General features: G+C 38.1%; 1 protein-coding gene across 1 annotated transcript in view; it reads right to left on the bottom strand.

The window, feature by feature from the left end:
* The window catches only part of SPATA16 (spermatogenesis associated 16), a 266,735-nt gene extending 248,709 nt beyond the window's left edge, over window positions 1-18,026 (bottom strand). Inside the window, exon 1 of the mRNA XM_010383875.1 lies at window positions 17,861-18,026. The gene's annotated coding sequence lies outside the window, so the exon portion shown is untranslated. The remainder of the gene's footprint in view (window positions 1-17,860) is intronic.
* Window positions 18,027-18,413: the final 387 nt, after the last annotated feature.

Here is an 18,413-nt window from a genome sequence, read left to right as displayed (position 1 = left end):
TTCTCACTTTGTATGACACCATCCTCCAATTACTTCACTCACCACTCATTCTCAGTATCCTAGATTGGCTCTTACTTTTCTCTTCCACTAAGAGCTCACCTGGAGCCCCTTCTTTTCTCCAGCTACATTCTCTCCTCAGGTGATTTTGTCCAGTTCTATGGTTTCAAATACCATCACACACCTAACTACCCGTGTTACACCTCTAGTCCTTATATCATCCTAAAACATCAAAATTGTGTACTCCACTGTCTATGTCACATCTCCGCTTGGATTATCTAATATACATCTTAAATAATCTAATGCATCTTAACAATACCAAACATACATCTTAACAATACCAAAACAGATCTCTTAATTCTCATTCCCTAAAATTGTCCCTGTCTCAGTCTTCCCATCCCAGTCCATACCAACCACATCCCTCCAATTGACCAAGACAGAGCTTTACAAGTTATCCTTTATTCCTCTCTGTCACTTAATCCCTATCTTACAGTCCATCATTTGGTCCTGTTGACTCTCCTTCCAAGGTCTGCCTCTTTCCATATGTATGATCAATACCCTCCTCCAGGGCCCATGATCTCCTCTCTAGATTATTGCAGTTGCTCCTCACACAGCAACTCAAGTCATCCTTTTAAATGAAAATCAGCTCCCACCTCATTCTTACTAAGACCTTTTAGTGGCTGCCCGTAACACCTAGAATAGAATACAGTCTCTGATGCCTCTGCCTCCTTTGAAAACTCATCACATATCTTTCCTCCTTGGTCTACTATGTTCCAGCCACCTGGCATTCCTTCTGTTCTGCTAATTTGACAAGTTCATTCCCAACTCAGAACCTTTGCACTGGTTTGGCCAGAATATTCTTTCCACTGTGATTTTTATGTTATTCAGATCATAGCTTAAATATTTGTTTGCAAAGAAGCCTTCTCTGATGAACTAGAGTAATCAGCCCTACCAAGGTGTGTAGGTGTTTTATGTCTCTCCATGCCACTCATCATAGTGGTATTTACTTGTCCGCATTTCATTCATATTTATATTCCCCCACCAGAATGTGAGAGACTGCACTGTGTGTACTTAGTTCACTGCTATATACTCAGAATGTGCTCAACATGCAGTAAGTATCTGTTGACTGGAAAAAGTGATGATGGTATCTTATTATACAATTAATGAAACATTAAAAAGTATCTTTTTGTTGTTGTTATTGCATCACTTTACAAAAGCTGAAAATTAGGCAGTCACCTAAATGTAAGTTAGATTTTTACAAATTGGCTTCAAAATGGAAAGCTTCTCTAGGCACTGTAGCATCCTGACTCTTTCTTTTTTCTTATTTTTGTGGTTTGTTACTCTAAGTCAACAATATTTATGATGTATCTACCCTGGTCTTTTTTATTTTAGTCTTTGTTAGGGAGTAAATAATTTCTTTTATTCTTTGTTGACATACAGCATGGCTTATTCAGAACCAGAACCGTCAGAAAAATCAGTCTCTTTTTTGGAGAAATGATAATTGTACAACTTGCTATCCTTATAAGTGTGGTCCACGAGGACTCAATTGTATTTCTTCGAAATACTTAACACAATTTGTAAAAACAATAACTCATTTGCTGTGGCAGGAATATGGAAGTAGAGGAAGTAATGTTTCAGTGTACTTTAGAGACCTTTGGCTACATTTCTTCTTGAAACATAAATGCAATCAGCTTGCCAAATTCATGAGCATCCTGAGACAAAGTTCAAATCTGCTTCTCTTTCTTTGCAAACACTGCTCTGTCTTCCTGTAAAAGTGATCCAAGTTTCTATCTACATAAGAGAGTAGATAGATGTGTAAAGAAAAAGTAATTTCATTTAACTTTGGTCAACTCTTTAATTCTTTTTAGAAAGTTCTTTATTCTTAGACTTTCACATTTGGTTTCTTAAACTATAACTCAGTATTGTAGAAGTATAGAGATGAAGAATCTTTCAAAATACTCTAGTCTCTTTATTTTGCAGATGAAGAAATAGAGCCTTAGGCAGGTGAAATGACCTGTTTATGGTCACATAATAAATCAGTACTTTTAACCACATCTTGCAGCTCTTTCAGAATTCTCTCTACCTTACTCCACTGCCTCCCACTACAATACACAAGGTAAATTGTTGTCACAATTTCCCAATGAAGAAACATGTTGGACAGTTCAGTGCTTTGTTTGCAGATATCCGCAAAATTAATGGACAGTAGCTATGAAGATTTCTTCTTTTGAACCACCCTTCAATTTAGTTAATTGTTCTGAAACATGTTTTAAAGGTAAAGCTACTGAGAGGTGGGAAGTGCATCTTTTAAAAAATTCACAAGTTTTTATTTAAATCAATTTTAAGTTTACAGAAAAGTTGTACGAATATCAAGAACTCAAAATTGTGCTTTACCAATTTTAAACCTCTTGGTCACATTTATAATTCTCTTTCCCTAATGTGTGTGTGTGTGTGTATGCATGTATGTGCGTGTGCACATGCAGAAATGTATAAAACATAAAACATTTGTATTATTTTTGCGAAGCTGTTTGAAAGTAAGTTGTGTACATCAAGCCTCATTACCCCTTAAATGTTCAGTGCCCATTTCCTAAGACTGAGGATATTTCATTACTGTAACATAATACAGTTATCAAATCCAGGATATTAACACTGATATGATACTATTGTCTAATCTTCAGTCCCTATCCCTATTTTGTCTATTTTGTCAGTTGTCTCAATAATGTCCTGTTAGGACTTTTTTTTCTCCGGGATAATGTATTGTATGTAGTTGTCACATCTCTTTAGCCTCTTTTACTCTGGAATAGTTCTTTCTTCAGATTTTTTCTATCTTCCTTGACATAGTCAATTTTGAAGAGTACAAACCAGCTATTTTACAGAATCTACCTCAATTTGGAGTTTTCTGATACTTCCTCATGATTAGATTCAGGTTAAGCAGCCTCAGCCAGAATACTACAGAATGAATGTGTGTGTTTCTCAGGGTATCACATTTGGAGGCATACAACGTCTGCTTACTTTTCTTTGGTAATGTCAATTTTGATCACCTGGTCAAGATGTTATCTAGTTTTTCCAGAGTATAGTTACAGATTTTTCCCCATGTAACTTACATGCAATCTGTAGGAAGACACTTTGAGACCACGCAATTTCCTGCTTCCTCATCAAACTTTCCTCCCTCAATTTAGCATCCACTGATGATTCTTGTCTGAACCAATCTAAACTATGACGACTGCAAAATGGCGATTTTTCCTTTCCTTTTTTTTTTTTTTTTTTTTTTTGAGACGGAGTCTCGCTCTGTCGCCCAGGCTGGAGTGCAGTGGCCGGATCTCAGCTCACTGCAAGCTCTGCCTCCCGGGTTTATGCCATTCTCCTGCCTCAGCCTCCCGAGTAGCTGGGACTACAGGCGCCCGCCACCTCGCCCGGCTAGATTTTTGTATTTTTTTTTTAGTAGAGACGGGGTTTCACCGTGTTCGCCAGGATGGTCTCGATCTCCTGACCTCGTGATCCACCCGTCTCGGCCTCCCAAAGTGCTGGGATTACAGGCTTGAGCCACCGCGCCCGGCCGATTTTTCCTTTCCTAACTCATGACATCATAAGAGTACTCAGATGGAGGGCTGGTCATTATCAAAGTACAAATATTTTTTAAAATAAAAATAAATTTTTAGCTTTGGAAGGGAATCACAGGGCAAATATGTTCTAACACCTTTACTCTAACGATGAGGGATAGAGAGGGGGCACATCCCTATTTAGTGGCAATGGCAGGACTGAAGTTAGTTTACAGGCTCTGGTTCCAGGCTCCATTATATCCATCCATAAAGTAAATAAAAATTTATTTGTTAAAGACATAATGTCCTCAGCACTTAGAAGCACAAACTCATGGCATAAAGTAGGCAGAATAAAGGTGGATCATACAGTGGTGACTTTAAATATCCCTTTTTTTCTTAAGAATTTTAGTGGGTGATACTACTTTAGTATGCATCAGAATTCCCTGAAACCTTCTAGGTTCCAGGCCCCACAGATTTTGATTCGGTATGTCTAGGGTAATGCATAGGAATTTGAATGTTTAGTAAGCAGAAGAGGGCAGTATTGAAGACACCAGAGGTTCATTCACATTATGCAAATGGTTATGGTATATGCTCCATGTCCTACCTTTCCTACTCCAACTCCCACCACTTGAATTGAAAAGTATTAGTAAAAAACAATACTGTCATAAAATGAATTTTAAAAATGTTTAATAAGGGTCAGATATTATAATTACTTTCTTGCTTCTTTTGAAATACTAAATGCTAGAGCAAGTTTCCCAGAAAATTATTTTCTTTAGTAACGCTACTTTTCTCATGACATAAGCATATTCATGATTAGCTTACTCCAGGGGATACTGATATTGGTGGTCTGGTGAATCGTGTTGGCCCCAGGTCAATGCATTCATATGCTTTATTTTGCTCAGGTAACACTGGTACCTGGGCTTGCACGGATGAAGCAGTCTGCCAGAAAGACAGAGGCTACATTAGCTGTTGATGCTAAGGAAACACTTTAAAGTCTAAATGGCTACTCTCTTGAAAAATAAGTTTATAAGAATGAATTATTGGTAGACATTCACTCATCCATTTAGTCAACAAACTCTTGTTGAGTTCCTGCTAGGTAAAAATACAGGGCTAATTCCTGGGAAATTACAAAGATAAATAAAATAGACTGTGTTTCATAGGAACTCAGGAGCAAGAGATCAGAGATGCTATCTATCTTTCTTGGGAGGATGTTCCAAACTCAGGAACCAAAGTAGCATGGAAGACAGGACATGAATTTTGGATTTGGAGAGATATAAGTTCAAATCCTAACTCTGTCTTTTCTTTGCTGAAGAAACTTTCAGCAAGTTACTTATCTTTTATGTATCTTGGTTTCCTTATCCAAACAACATGAATACTAACTAATTCCTCATAGAGATGATTGAAAGATTGACAAAATAACATGTGTTAAGAACTAATGCATCATCTGGCCCACAATCAGTTCTCTACAGAGGACAGTTCTTATGGTGTTAAATATTGTGCTCTCTATATATTCTACTGCATGTGCAGACTTCTATGTATTCACTGTATATATATATATTTATATATAATATTTATACATAAAACATACTAATAATGTTTAATTATTGGTGCCTTGTTTTACATTGTGAAACTGTTTATACATAAACACTGACCTGTATAACTTTTCTTCTTAAAAATACTAAGTTGGCAATTAATATTTACATGAAAATTGAGTCAAGACATTTGTTCCCTGAGGATTTTGTGTCCTGAAGAATAGTCTGTACAACTGGGGAACACCTATCACAAACAGGGATGGCTGACACACCTTCCAGTGTTATCATACACCAAGCAAATAATGCATGATCCACTGGAATGGGTACACAATGGGTAATGAATGAATAGTATTTTCCATTACATCACAAATAGAACCTGAGGCATGAAGATAAGACTGCTCCTTAATTATTTTCTGTGGAGGTTGAATTGGATGTTTATTTTCATCTTAGATCACTACATATCACTGTAAAGTATCTTTTGCAGTGGAATGGAGACAGGTAAAGATGAACATAGAAATTCTATAGTTGGCCAGGTGCGGTAGCTCACACCTGTAATCCCAGCACTTTGGGAGGTCAAGGCGGCAGATCATGAGGTTAAGAAATCAAGACCATCCTGGCCAACATGGTGAAACCTCATCTCTACTAAAAATACAAAAATTAGCTGGGTGTGGTGGTGTGTGCCTGTAGTCTCAGCTACTTGGTAGGCTGAGGAAAGAGAATCACTTGAACCTGAGAATCAGAGGTTGCAGTGAGCCGAGATTGTGCCACTGAACTCCAGTCTGGTGACAGAGTGAGATTCTGTCCAAAAAAAAAAAAATCTATAATTCCTAAACATCTCGTATAATACAGCTTTCACCATTGTCATTTTAATATTTTATAATAGATTACAGTGCATTTTAACTTAACCCCTATACTGTCCTTCCTTTTACAAGTTGCAGAATAAACACTCATTTTTAACACTTGAGAAACTGTTGGTTGAGATTTTTCCATGTGATTTGCCTGAGGCTAAATAGCACAATGTTGATGGCACTTATTACAGAACCTAGTAGAGACAGATAGTAAAAAATGATCTGTTTATCTACATACGCTGTCAAGCCACTTTCTGTCATAAACAGCTGAGCCAAAAAAGTAGGGCTCACCTAATTCTTTGCAAGATTCTTGTTTTGATATTATACTAAAGATAATATAATTATAAAGTGCTTTCAAATGTAATCATTTGGAATTTCTATATACTCATCCTAGGCAAAAAATAATAATTTCTTACTTGTACGGTGTTTTAGTACTATTATTTGAATATTTCTTCTGAATCTTTTTCTAGGGTAAGTAATGATACTTATTTTGTGGAAATGCATTTGTCTGTGAGAAAAATTAACTTCAGGGCCCGGCGCGGTGGCTCAAGCCTGTAATCCCAGCACTTTGGGAGGCCAAGACGGGCGGATCACGAGGTCAGGAGATCGAGACCATCCTGGCTAACATGGTGAAACCCCGTCTCTACTAAAAAATACAAAAAACTAGCCGGGCGAGGTGGTGGGCGCCTGTAGTCCCAGCTACTCGGGAGGCTGAGGCAGGAGAATGGCATAAACCCGGGAGGCAGAGCTTGCAGTGAGCTGAGATCTGGCCACTGCACTCCAGCCTGGGCAACAGAGCGAGACTCCGTCTCAAAAAAAAAAAAAAAAAAAAAAAAAAAAGAAAAAAAGAAAAATTAACTTCGGAATTAAGACAGAGGAATTATCAAAATAGTTTAGAAATATACTTTTTTACTTTTTCAATCATGTTTCAATTACATTTAATGATGATTTATAGGTTTAAGGAGTATAGAAATATTTGAAGACTGATTGCATATTAATCATCCACTAATATTTCCCCAGTTGATCTCAGCCAAAGAAAACCATAAAGCCAAAGAACTACTTGGAAAAAAATATTTTGGTTTGTGCAAAACTTTAAAACAAAGACATACTTTAAAATTTACTATTTTAACAAGCGGAACCTAACAAAATACATCATTCAAACAGTTACGCATTATACTCTGCTTATGAGTGGGATGGAGTAGTAGATCAGAATTTCTGTTGAAAACTAATAGAAAAGCAGAATAAAATACCAAATCATTTGTTTGAATATAGCTGAGAAGGCTATGGAGAGGGTATAACTCCCTCATCAAAGTGAGTTGACTTTGACAAGGGCATCTTCTGGGGGCATCTGCTAATTGTAGGCATGGGGTAGAGTGTGAGCATCTCAACATTTCACTGAAGGAGAGTCATTGGTGGGTAATGTTGAAACCTGTACAGCTTTGGGCAAATATGTGGGGAGCCTCAAGCACACAGCTCTTTTACCACTCAGAAAAGAATGCCAATTTCTGGGCATACATGGGGCAGGATGGCAAAGTGGAAAGCCTCTGAAAGGAAGATAAAGTTTTTGCAGTCTTACAAGACAGGGACCCACAGGAGAAAGGGCTTTGGAGAAACACCACACTTTCAGCTGAAACTCTTGAGAACCAGGGTAGACCAGAGGTAGACTTTTTTGAGAGTTGAAACTCAGCCTCAATATGAAACAGTCCCTGATTAAATTAAGATAAAGTGCCATGTTTTCTGCCTACTGAAAGGAAGGATACATCCATTATGGCGGAAGATACATCATGGGGATTTTCTATAATTTTCTACACACACTCTTCAGCACTTAATGGAAAATCATTAAGTATGCAAGAATAAAACATCTCAAGATAACAGTAGAAAAACCAAATGAAAAAGTAGACACTAGAAACCTACCCATGGCAGATCAAGCTATTAGAGCTAGGCAAGGAATTTTAAAACAACTCTAATTAATGTATTTATGACAAGAGAGTGAGAAATGATAAAGAACTTTACCAGAGTATTAGACTCTATAGAAAGAATAACAAATTCTAGAGTTGAGAAATACACTATCGGAAATGTACTCATTAGATGTATTAAACAACACATCAGATACAGCAGAAAACAGATCTAGTAAACTCAAGAAACAGCAATAGAATATATCTAAATTTAAGCAGAAAAGTAAAATAATGAAAAACATTATTTAAAAAACCTTTGGAGACATGTGAAACATAGTGAAAAGGTCTTAAAAGAGTATAGTTGGAGCCTTAGAAGGAACACAGAGAATGAAGCAAAAGCAAAAGAGAATTCCAGGAGGAATTGAGCAGTACTAGTAAAAGTAAATGTGTGAGAATATACACATAGAAGTAAATACTGACTGCTGTTACGTGACTGCATAAGACAATAATAAAAATATCTCCACAGGATTTAAAACCTAGGCAAAACTAAAAAGAATGACAACAATGATGCAAAAGATGGGAGAGGGTAAACAGAGTTAAAGTATTCTAATGTTATAAAATTATTAGGGGTTTGGTAAAAATAATTATTTGTATTAGATTGAAAGAAGTCAGGGATTCATGTTGTAATTTCCAAGGTAAAATCTGGGAAATATGAAATATAAACTAATATATAATTAACAAGTTAACATAAAAAATAAAATATTTTTGAATTAACCCCAAAAAGGTGAGAAATAAAGGGGACCAAATAAAAAACAGATAGCAATGTGGTAGACATAAACCAAAATCTATCAGCAATTACTTCAGATTTAATAGAACTAAATATTCTAATTTGGAGACCAAGATGATCTCCCAGGAAAAAATTACTAACCCTGCGCGGGTGCAGTGGCTCACACCTGTAATCTCAGCACTTTGGGAGGCTGAGGTGGGTGGATCACTTGAGGTCAGGAGTTTGAAACCAGCCCGGCCAATATGGCGAAATCCCCTCTCTACTAAAACTACAAAAATTAGCCAAGCATAGTGGTGCATGCCTATAATCCCAGCTACTCGGGAGGCTGAGGTAGGAGAATCTCTTGAAGCTGGGAGGCGGAGGCTGCAGTGAGCCAAGATCACATCGGTGCACTCCAGCCTGGGTGACAGAGCGAGATTCTGTCTCAAAAAAAAAAAAAAAAAAAAAAAAAAAGAATTACTAACCCCAACTCTATAGTGCTTAGAAAAGATACACCTTAAGTATGAGAACACAGAGAAGTTGAAAATGAAACCATGAAGAAAGATAGAGCATGCAAACATCAACCAAGATAAGGGATGGCTAACTAATAACCAAAGTGGACTTTATGGAAAGAAGCATTACTAGAAATACAGAAGGTATGTTAGTTATTAATTTATTGTTCCTCAGCTCCAAACCTACCCATTACTCTGTATAGTGATACTGGAACTGAAATCTGCAGACTACATTTTTATTTTTCCAGCTGGTTGAAAGTTAGGCTCTGCCAATAGAGGGTACTGGAGAAACACTGCAAAGCTGAAAGAGGAAGAAGGGACATTTCCTTCTTGGAATTTTCTGTTTCTGCCAGCAGCAAATGCTTCTGTTTGTAAGGGGTCTAGGCAGCCTTTACAGGTGCGGTGGTGGCCTGCAGAGTCAGTGCATTCTTTTGTCAAATTTCTTCGTCACCACAGCCACGTTTCTTTCCTAGTTCTGAGATAAGCAAACCCTATCTCAGTGACTTCCCCCAGCCACACTGTCTCCTCAGAGATCTGAATCTTAGCCTTGCAGGATCTCCTCTGAGCTCCCAAGTTACTTACTTGTTTATGTCCCCTCATCCCTAAGGATGCGACAGGGAACTATACAAGGAGAAGATAGATCAATTTAAATCTGTCTTCAGTGAATAACACGGCTTTTAAGTACAGAAAATATAAAAATTGATGAATAAAAGGAGAAATTGACAAATCTCCAATTACAGTGGGAAATTGTAACACACCTCTGTCAATGGCTGATGGAATTTCAGACAAAAAAATACAGAAAGGAAAAAGGAAAGAAAACTTGCAAGAACCTAGGAGATCTGTGTAACATAAGCCACAAACTTGACTTAATAGACAGATGTCAAATCCTGCAACAAAGAACATCAGAACGTACATTCTTTTCAAGTGCACCTGAAACTTTTACCAAAATTGACCATAGCTCACTCATAAGTCAAGCCACAACAAATTTCACATTTTATATGGACATAAAAAGGGCCAAGAATAGCCATGTTAATCTTGAAGAAGAACAAAGCTGACAGACTTGTCCAGATATTGAGAATTACTATAAATAAAACTGTAATAAGGAAGGCAGCATGGCTTTGATGCAAGGATAAATTACACCACCTAAAAAGAAGAAAAAGTCCGGTAGCAGACCTACATATAAATGTTCATTTAATTTATGACAAGAGTTACCCTGGCATGCAATGGGGGTGCTGTGGCTTAAGCATGTCCCCTAAAAGTTCGTGTGTTGGAAGCCTGATTTTCACCTTGATGCAGCAGTGTGGGGAGGTGAGGTCTAGTGGGAGGTGTCTGAGTCATGAATAGATTAATGCTGAGTGAGGGAGGGAGTAAGTTCTTGTGATCCCAGCTACTCAGGAGGCTGAGGCAGGAGAATCACTTGAACCCGGGAGGTGGAGGTTGCAATGAGCTAAGACTGGACCACTGCACTCTGGCCTGGGTGACAGAGCAAGACTGTCACCCAGAAAAAAGAAAAAAGAAAAAGCCATTGTAAAGCAAGTCTGCCTCTCATATTTGGTCTTCCTTTTGCATGTCTGCTTCCTCTTTGCTTCTTTGCCACGTGGTAATGCAGCATGAGTTCCTCACCAGAAACAGCAGATGCTGGTGCCATGTTTCCTGGACTTTTCAGCCTCCAGAATTGTAAGCCAAATAAACTTCTTTTTAAAATAAATTACCCAGTCTCAGGTATTCTTCTATAGCAACAGAAAACAGAATAAGTCAAAAACTAGAATGATGGCTTTTTAAATAAATGAGGCTGGCCTAAATCTAATGCAGCAAATAAATTTTGCTACCTATCTTACATAATGCACAAAAATCAATTCCAAATGCATTGCAAAAGTAAATGTTAAAAAAACAACATTAATGCTTTTAAAAGAAAATGGATGATTTTATGACTTGGATAGGCAAGGATTTCTTGAACAGAACATAAAAATAATAAATTGGATTACATTATATGTAACAATTTTTGTTCATCAAAACAAAACACATCTTTAAAAATGAAATGACAATTCATGGAATAAAAGAAAATATCTGTAGTACATATATTTGATGTGGACTTGTATCCAGAATCCATAAAGGACTTTTTTTTTTTTTTTTTTTGAGACAGAGTCTCGCTGTATGGCCCAGGCTGGAGTGCAGTGGCGCGATCTCGGCTCACTGCAAGCTCCGCCTCCTGGGTTCACGTCATTCTCCCACCTCAGCCTCCGAGTAGCTGGGACTACAGGCGTGCACCACCACCCCCGGCTAATTTTTTGTATTTTTAGTAGAGATGGGGTTTCACCGTGTTAGCCAGGATGGTCTCGATCTCCTGACCTCGTGATCCACCCACCTCGGCCTCCCAAAGTGCTGGGATTACAGGCTTGAGCCACCACGCCCGGCCCCATAAAGGACTTCTATGAAAGAAGACAGAAGAAAAAGACCCAGTAGAGGAATGGACTAAACATTTTAATAGACATATCACAAAAGATGATCTCCAAATGGTCAGTAAATTCATGAAAGAGTTATTAACTCCCATTAGTCATCAATGGAATGCAAAGTGAAACCACAGGTTGATACCACAACAAATCCACCAGAAGGCTAAAATTAAGAAGACAGACAATACCTAGTATTGGCAAGTATATGGCATAAGTGGATCTTTTACACAAAGCAGATATAAATGTAAGATGGTACAACCAATTTGGAAAGCTGTTTGAGAGCATCTGCTTCCTCCTATACTCTGTACTGGCAGATTTTTTTCCTATATACCCAGCAGAAATGCATACTAGAATGTTCACAGTAGCACTATTCACAACAACCTAATAACATAATAACATTGAAAACATTCCAAATGCCCATGAATCATAGAAAAGATAAAAATATTGTGGTATATTTACACAACGGAAAAATATTATTAGCAGTGAGAATAAAGGAACTACAACTATAAGCAACCACATGGAAGAATCTCACAAATAAAACATGGAGTCAAAGAAGCCAGATACAAAGGAATACATATTATATGATTCATTTAAATAAAGATCAAATTTAGGCAAAACTAATTTGTGGTGTTAGATGTCAGATTTGTGGTTGCCCTTGAGATGGTGAGTGGTTACTACAATGGAACAGGGGCGGCTCCTGGACTTACTGGTACCATCATTTCTGGATCTGAGAACTGGTTACACCAATGTGTTCATTTGATTAAATCTGTCTTCATTTGTGCCTTTTACCAAATGTATGTTATGTATTGATGGAAAGTTTACAGTAAGAAAATCACAGGTCAAGACAGCTTGAAATTTTACATACAAAGACTCTGAGTTTACCTGAGGCAAGTTTTCCCTAAACACATGGCCCCTACTCCCTTACCTACTATCTTTGCATGGTCTAAGAATATGAGCAAGAAGGCAGGGTACGGATTTGATAGTTAGGAGGTGTTTTCTTCAAAATTCTCCAGGAGGGTAAAACCACACAAAACAAATGAAATGCAGTTCATGTGAGTGACTTGGAAATTATCAGACTGTGTGTATGGTAGATAGACTGAAAGAGTTTCCCTGATTACATTTCTGAAGGTTCTAAAAACCAGGGCAAACTGCACTGGACATGTAGCAGTTGCTCGCTTTCATTGTCATAATTATTATTTTTTTTACTTTTATTTTTATGCTATCTTTTTAAAAATAATTTTTTATTTTTATTACTTGTGGGGACTTAGTAGGTATATATATTTATGGAGTAGACGGGATGTTTTGCCACAGGGATGCAATGTGTAAAAATCATGTCATGGAGAATGAGGTATCCATCCCCTCAAGGATTTATCCTTTGTGTTACAAACAATCCAATTATCCTCTTTTAGTTATTTTTAAATGTACAGTTAAATTATTATTGACTGTAGTCACCCTCTTGTGCTGTCAGATACTAGGTCTTCTTTATTCATTAATTTGAACTATTTTATCATACCCATTATTGTCATAATTTTTTAAATTTAGCTATGGCACAGGGAGGAATAAAACCTCTGTGCTTGCTTTCTCATGACCCAAACTCCCTGCAGTTGTTTGTTATCTTAATTGGACAATAGGGTGACCTAACGACCAGACCAATGACCTCAGGTTCAGCCTTACCTCAGTCAACACCCAGTCCTAGGAGAAGGTGGGAAGAAGAAGGGTCTCAAGAGAGGCCAGTGGGAACCAGCGAAGACAATGATTCAAGACCCCTTCTCTTTGCAGCCACCAAGTAGATGAATAAGCTTTCCCTGTCCTCTCTCTTGGGAAGGAGGGAAAAATGGTGACCACTTGAGAGGAAAAAATGTACCCAAAGAACCCATTTAAAAACACTACTGAATTGTATTTGATGAGAAAGTTTAAATAATCCCTCTCTACATTCCCACATTTCAACATTTGTAGAAATAGGGCCTAAAGAGCTCGCCTGATGAGTTCTGCTATCAAAATAAATCTGCCTCTGCCATCACTGTACATCTAAATCAGCCCTATGCCAGTTTAGGGCAACACCACCAGGTGGGAATGTCCCAGAAAGAAGCAGCACTCTCAAGCCTAGAGGAAGAGATGAATCAGGCTCTGAGGGATTCTTTTCAAATGGCACCTCCTTCCCATTATATCCCAACCCCATCCCATTGTCTTGAAGGAATATTGTGAATGTGAAAGATCTGGAAGAATAAAAAATATTGCCAATTAGGGTGGTAGAAAGATAGGTGGAGAACAGAAATGATCACCTGCTACTGAAAGATAAGAAAGAACAAAATCAGATGACTATGATGTTAGACAAATTCTATAACAACAGACAGAGTCACAGAAAGGTCCACGGAAGGCAGGATCTTTGGGAGGAAAACAGGAAAAGAAATAGCAGCCGCAGAAGAGAAAGCTTCTACGAACACTAGAGCTTCCTCATTTTCTACATGCATAAGTGGTGTCAATTTTAATGTATTTCAAGTCTTTTCTTTCAATCTGGTAATGACTCTCATGTTTAACATGATGCCCCACTGTTAACTACATCAGTAAATATAAAGGGTGAGGAAATTAACTGAGAGACTGGAACTTTTGAAAGCCTTTAATTAAGCCTTGGCCCCAATACCTAAGAAGGTTCAGATGCCTTCTATGTGTTTATTCCTCCATTATCTCCTTCTCTGAGGGGGATCCCATGGACTCTCAACACACACATACACACACACACACACACACACACACACACACACAGAGAGACAGAGACACACACACACACATCTCCCTAAAGAAGAGACCAGATGTACTATGTTTGGGAATGTATGTTAGAGAGGACTATTGCAATCCTTTCTTTCTTCACCTTAAACTTAGGTTTCCAAATGTCTGTTCAACAGGAATGAGAAGTGATTTATATCATGTTTTTGCTCCTTACATCTTCAAGTTAACAAAATTGAGCTGATTTCTTTTTTTTTGAAACGGAGTCTAGCTCTGTCACCCAAGCTGGAGTGCACTGGCCAGATCTCAGCTCACTGCAAGCTCCGCCTCCCGGGTTCACGCCATTCTCCTGCCTCAGCCTCCCGAGTAGCTGGGACCACAGGCGCCCACCACCTCGCCCGGCTAGTTTTTTTTTTTTGTATTTTTTAGTAGAGACGGGGTTTCACCGTGTTAGCCAGGATGGTCTGGATCTCCTGACCTTGTGATCCGCCCGCCTCGGCCTCCCAAAGTGCTGGGATTACAGGCTTGAGCCACCGCGCCCGGCCTGAGCTGATTTCTAACAAGCTAAATGCACACTTTTTTTCTTGGTGTTGGCGGGCGGGGGGCGGGGGGGTGGATGGGTGATAATGCAATGTCTTCTCAAGCTATAACTTCGGTGATCATTCAAGACAGCATTGAATTCTTCTGCCTGAGTTATGCTGGCTAATAGGAATTTAATTGAGAACCGGTGAGAAAGCACTGAAGCATTCATGCATGTGAAATCAGACGAACACCCACAATGTGGAATTTCCTAAGGAAAGTTACTCTGGCAGAGAAATACAGACCAGGTTGAGTGCCAGTAACTTTTAAGCTAACACGTGGAGCTATCTTCCTAATAAGTAACGAGCTAACGGTCCTTGAAGAAAAGTGAGGCCAATATTTTCAACTGGGTATTTTCAAACATTTTAAAAACATCAGCTCAGAGTTATATACAATTCCCTTCCTCTGTAAGATATTCATCTTCCTTAACTTTGATTCCATAAAATAAAGCTTATTTTTGAAAGGCACATGCAGAACTTATTTAGGTAAATCTAAAATAAACAGCAAGACAGAAAACTAATTTATCTATGAAAAGAAATTGAAATCAGGAGCTGATTTCTATTCAGTAATTATAATACAAGTCTTCCTGAAACATTTCCTTTTAAATGGCCTACTTAAAACCATGTCAGTTTTCCACTTCTCATGCAATTCTAGATGACAGTGTGACTTCAGCTACAGTTTCTACTCATAAAGGTTAAAGAGACGCTTTCTAACACCTATCCTGTGTCAAATCAACTCAATTACCTTTCAAAGTTGCCTAAATCGTGAAATATTAGTGGTTCAAATACATGAATTCTGCACATTTCAGGATAGATGTACATAGGTGTACATAAATGTATATTACATCATAGAGTATGTAAATACATTTACTTCTGGAGGCTTTCTAAAATGTAAAGCTAAAGCTGAATCTTTACCTTCCATTAATTTTACAATAATTTTCCTCATTATATAGAGAATTGGAATTCTGATATCAGTCATAGCCATTGGGTTCTGTTTTCTTATTTATAAAATGGAGTTAATGTCTTCCTCACGTAATTGCTGAGAAGAGTAATATAGGAAGATTGCCTGGAAATAGTAAGCGCTCAAAAAATGTTAACTATTGTTCTATCATTATCATCGTTTTTGTTATTGCTGTTATTATTGTTCAGCAATTTTTTAAAAAATTAGACAATTAGAAAAATGCTCTATTAGACAGATGGCTCATGCTCATTCATTGTGTATATTTTGAGATTTAGCTAGAGGTATGATAAATTATAGTCTTTATTTTTCTATCTTCAAGCTAGACTGCTGTAATATTTTATTTTATAACATCCCTAAAAAAACTCAGAAGCTCTTCGTGAGTGCAAAATGTTACAACTTGAACGTTACTTTCCAAGAAGATGACTCAATATATTCTACACTAGTTGAAAGACAATACTCCAGGCTTTCTGATGTAAAAGGATTTAAAAACCCTTGAGCATATGGTGTTTGCATTGCTTTTGTTACTATGGCCTACAATTGTTGGGGTACCTATTCATTTATTTCAAAATGATGTGTCACATAAAAGGAATAACAACAACAAAAAAACAACTTGCAGCCAAATTCTACGTAGAGGAATGTAGCTTCAGTCACTGTGCATCTTAATTAGAAAAAACAGCTGGGTGCGGTGGCTCACGCCTGTAATTCCAGCACTTTGGGATGCTGAGGCAGGAAGATCGATGGAGGTCAGGAGTTTGAGACCAGCCTGGCCAACATGGCAAAATCCCGTCTTTACTAAAAATACAAAATTAGCTGGGTGTGGTGGCACATGCCAGTAATCCCAGCTACTCAGGAGGCTGGGGAGGAGAATAGCTTGAACCCAGGAGGTGGAGGCTGCAGTGAGCCAAGATGGTACCACTGCACTCCAACCTGGGCGACAGAACAAGACTCTGTCTCAAAAACAAACAAACAACAACAGTAAACTCCTGGAGTAAGGATTAACTGTGGGGTTTATGCCTGGAGATCATTTTAAGGTTCTGTGTCTCACAGTTCATGCTCATTTATTGCTTTCTTTTAAGTTATAATCAATTTCCAAGGTGCTGGTTTCACTGCTCAGAAGATGAACAACTTAATGAACTTAGGGTAGTTTGTATTATAATACTGTTAGTACATTAAATTTAATCATAAAGGGTTAAACAAAACCACTTACGATACAAAGTTTTCATGCATTTATTTCCAACTAAGGCTTACTAAAAATGGTAAACACTTCCCTGGTGCTTCAAAAACAGAGACCTTTACCGACACTTATTAACATTTAATGGGTAATAAATGCAAATGTTAAACAAACTTTGAACCTATTTTTAATTGTTCACGCTGACTAACCTTTGAATGGCAAGGTCCTTGTGAAAGACATTCAGTCATTCATTTGCTCATTCATACATCAAACATTTCAGAGCACGCATTTTATGCCAGGTGTGATGTTAGCATACAGAAATGATGACATGGTCTATGTCTTACAGGGAGCTTGGATTGTTTCTCTCCCTAATATCCTACTCCTTGACATTCATTGTCCTCAATCCACAGTAATATTATGGCTTAAGGAGACGACAACCCATATCACAAATGATAAAATGTGAACTCCGAATTAGGAGTCATCAAATCCCACTTGATTAGAAGAAGATGTCCTCAAATTATACACTTTATTAGGGAATATATGTTAGAATAAAGCAAAACAAAACAAAAAATCTGTTATTGGGAAACCAAGTGCGATCTCAGTCTTTACTTTCTCACCAGAGTAGGGAAGGATAGGGTGAGCCTGTGCAGCAGACAGGGAACCACTTTGGAACTACCTGTCTTCTAACTGCCTGCAGGAGATGATTTCTTGGTTACTTACTAGTGCTTTTTATAAGCAACATTCCTCATTCCTCAGATGGGCAGGAAGAAAGGAGCTCCTGTTTTCCCAGCTTAGTCCAGCTTCACCTGAAGGTCATCTCCCTTCCTTCCCACCCAGCCACTGAACGAGAAAGGCTTTAACTGGGCAGACCTGAGTGATTCTCCTCCTACCTAAGCAGTTGTGGCTCAGCCCCGCGGAGACGGGGCGAGGCTCTGGACTCCTCCTAGCCACAGCATCTGCCAACACCGGGCTCCCAACGTCCCACTGCGAGGCCTGGTCAGGCTGCGTGCTCGCGGTGACGCCCGGACTTGAAACGTCCCGTGCCACGCGGCCCATGGCGCCCACAAGTGGCGCGGGTCACTGGCACCTCCCTAGTCTTTCTTCTTGAGTTGCACCTGATGTTTCCAATAATGAAAACAAGGTTATTTACATTTTTCCGTTCAGATTCTAAAAGCAATATGATCATTAAAATAATTTGGAAGATACAGAAAGATGTACATAAAATAAAAATTATTTGTATTCTAAAGAGAAGCACGAAGAACATTTTAACGTATATCTTTGCAGTTTCTTCACTATGAATAGATTTTTAAAAAAATCATACCATTCTGTCTCTTTCACACAAAACTACACAGATACAATATAGACTTTATACATACATTTTTATAAAGTTTTGTATTTGTTCTCTTTTAAAGAAAATAATTTTAAACATTTTACTCTAAAACA

Source organism: Rhinopithecus roxellana, chromosome 1 (assembly GCF_007565055.1).
Source record: "Rhinopithecus roxellana isolate Shanxi Qingling chromosome 1, ASM756505v1, whole genome shotgun sequence".
Classification (NCBI taxonomy): domain Eukaryota; kingdom Metazoa; phylum Chordata; class Mammalia; order Primates; family Cercopithecidae; genus Rhinopithecus; species Rhinopithecus roxellana.
This window is presented reverse-complemented; position numbering and strand designations above follow the sequence as displayed.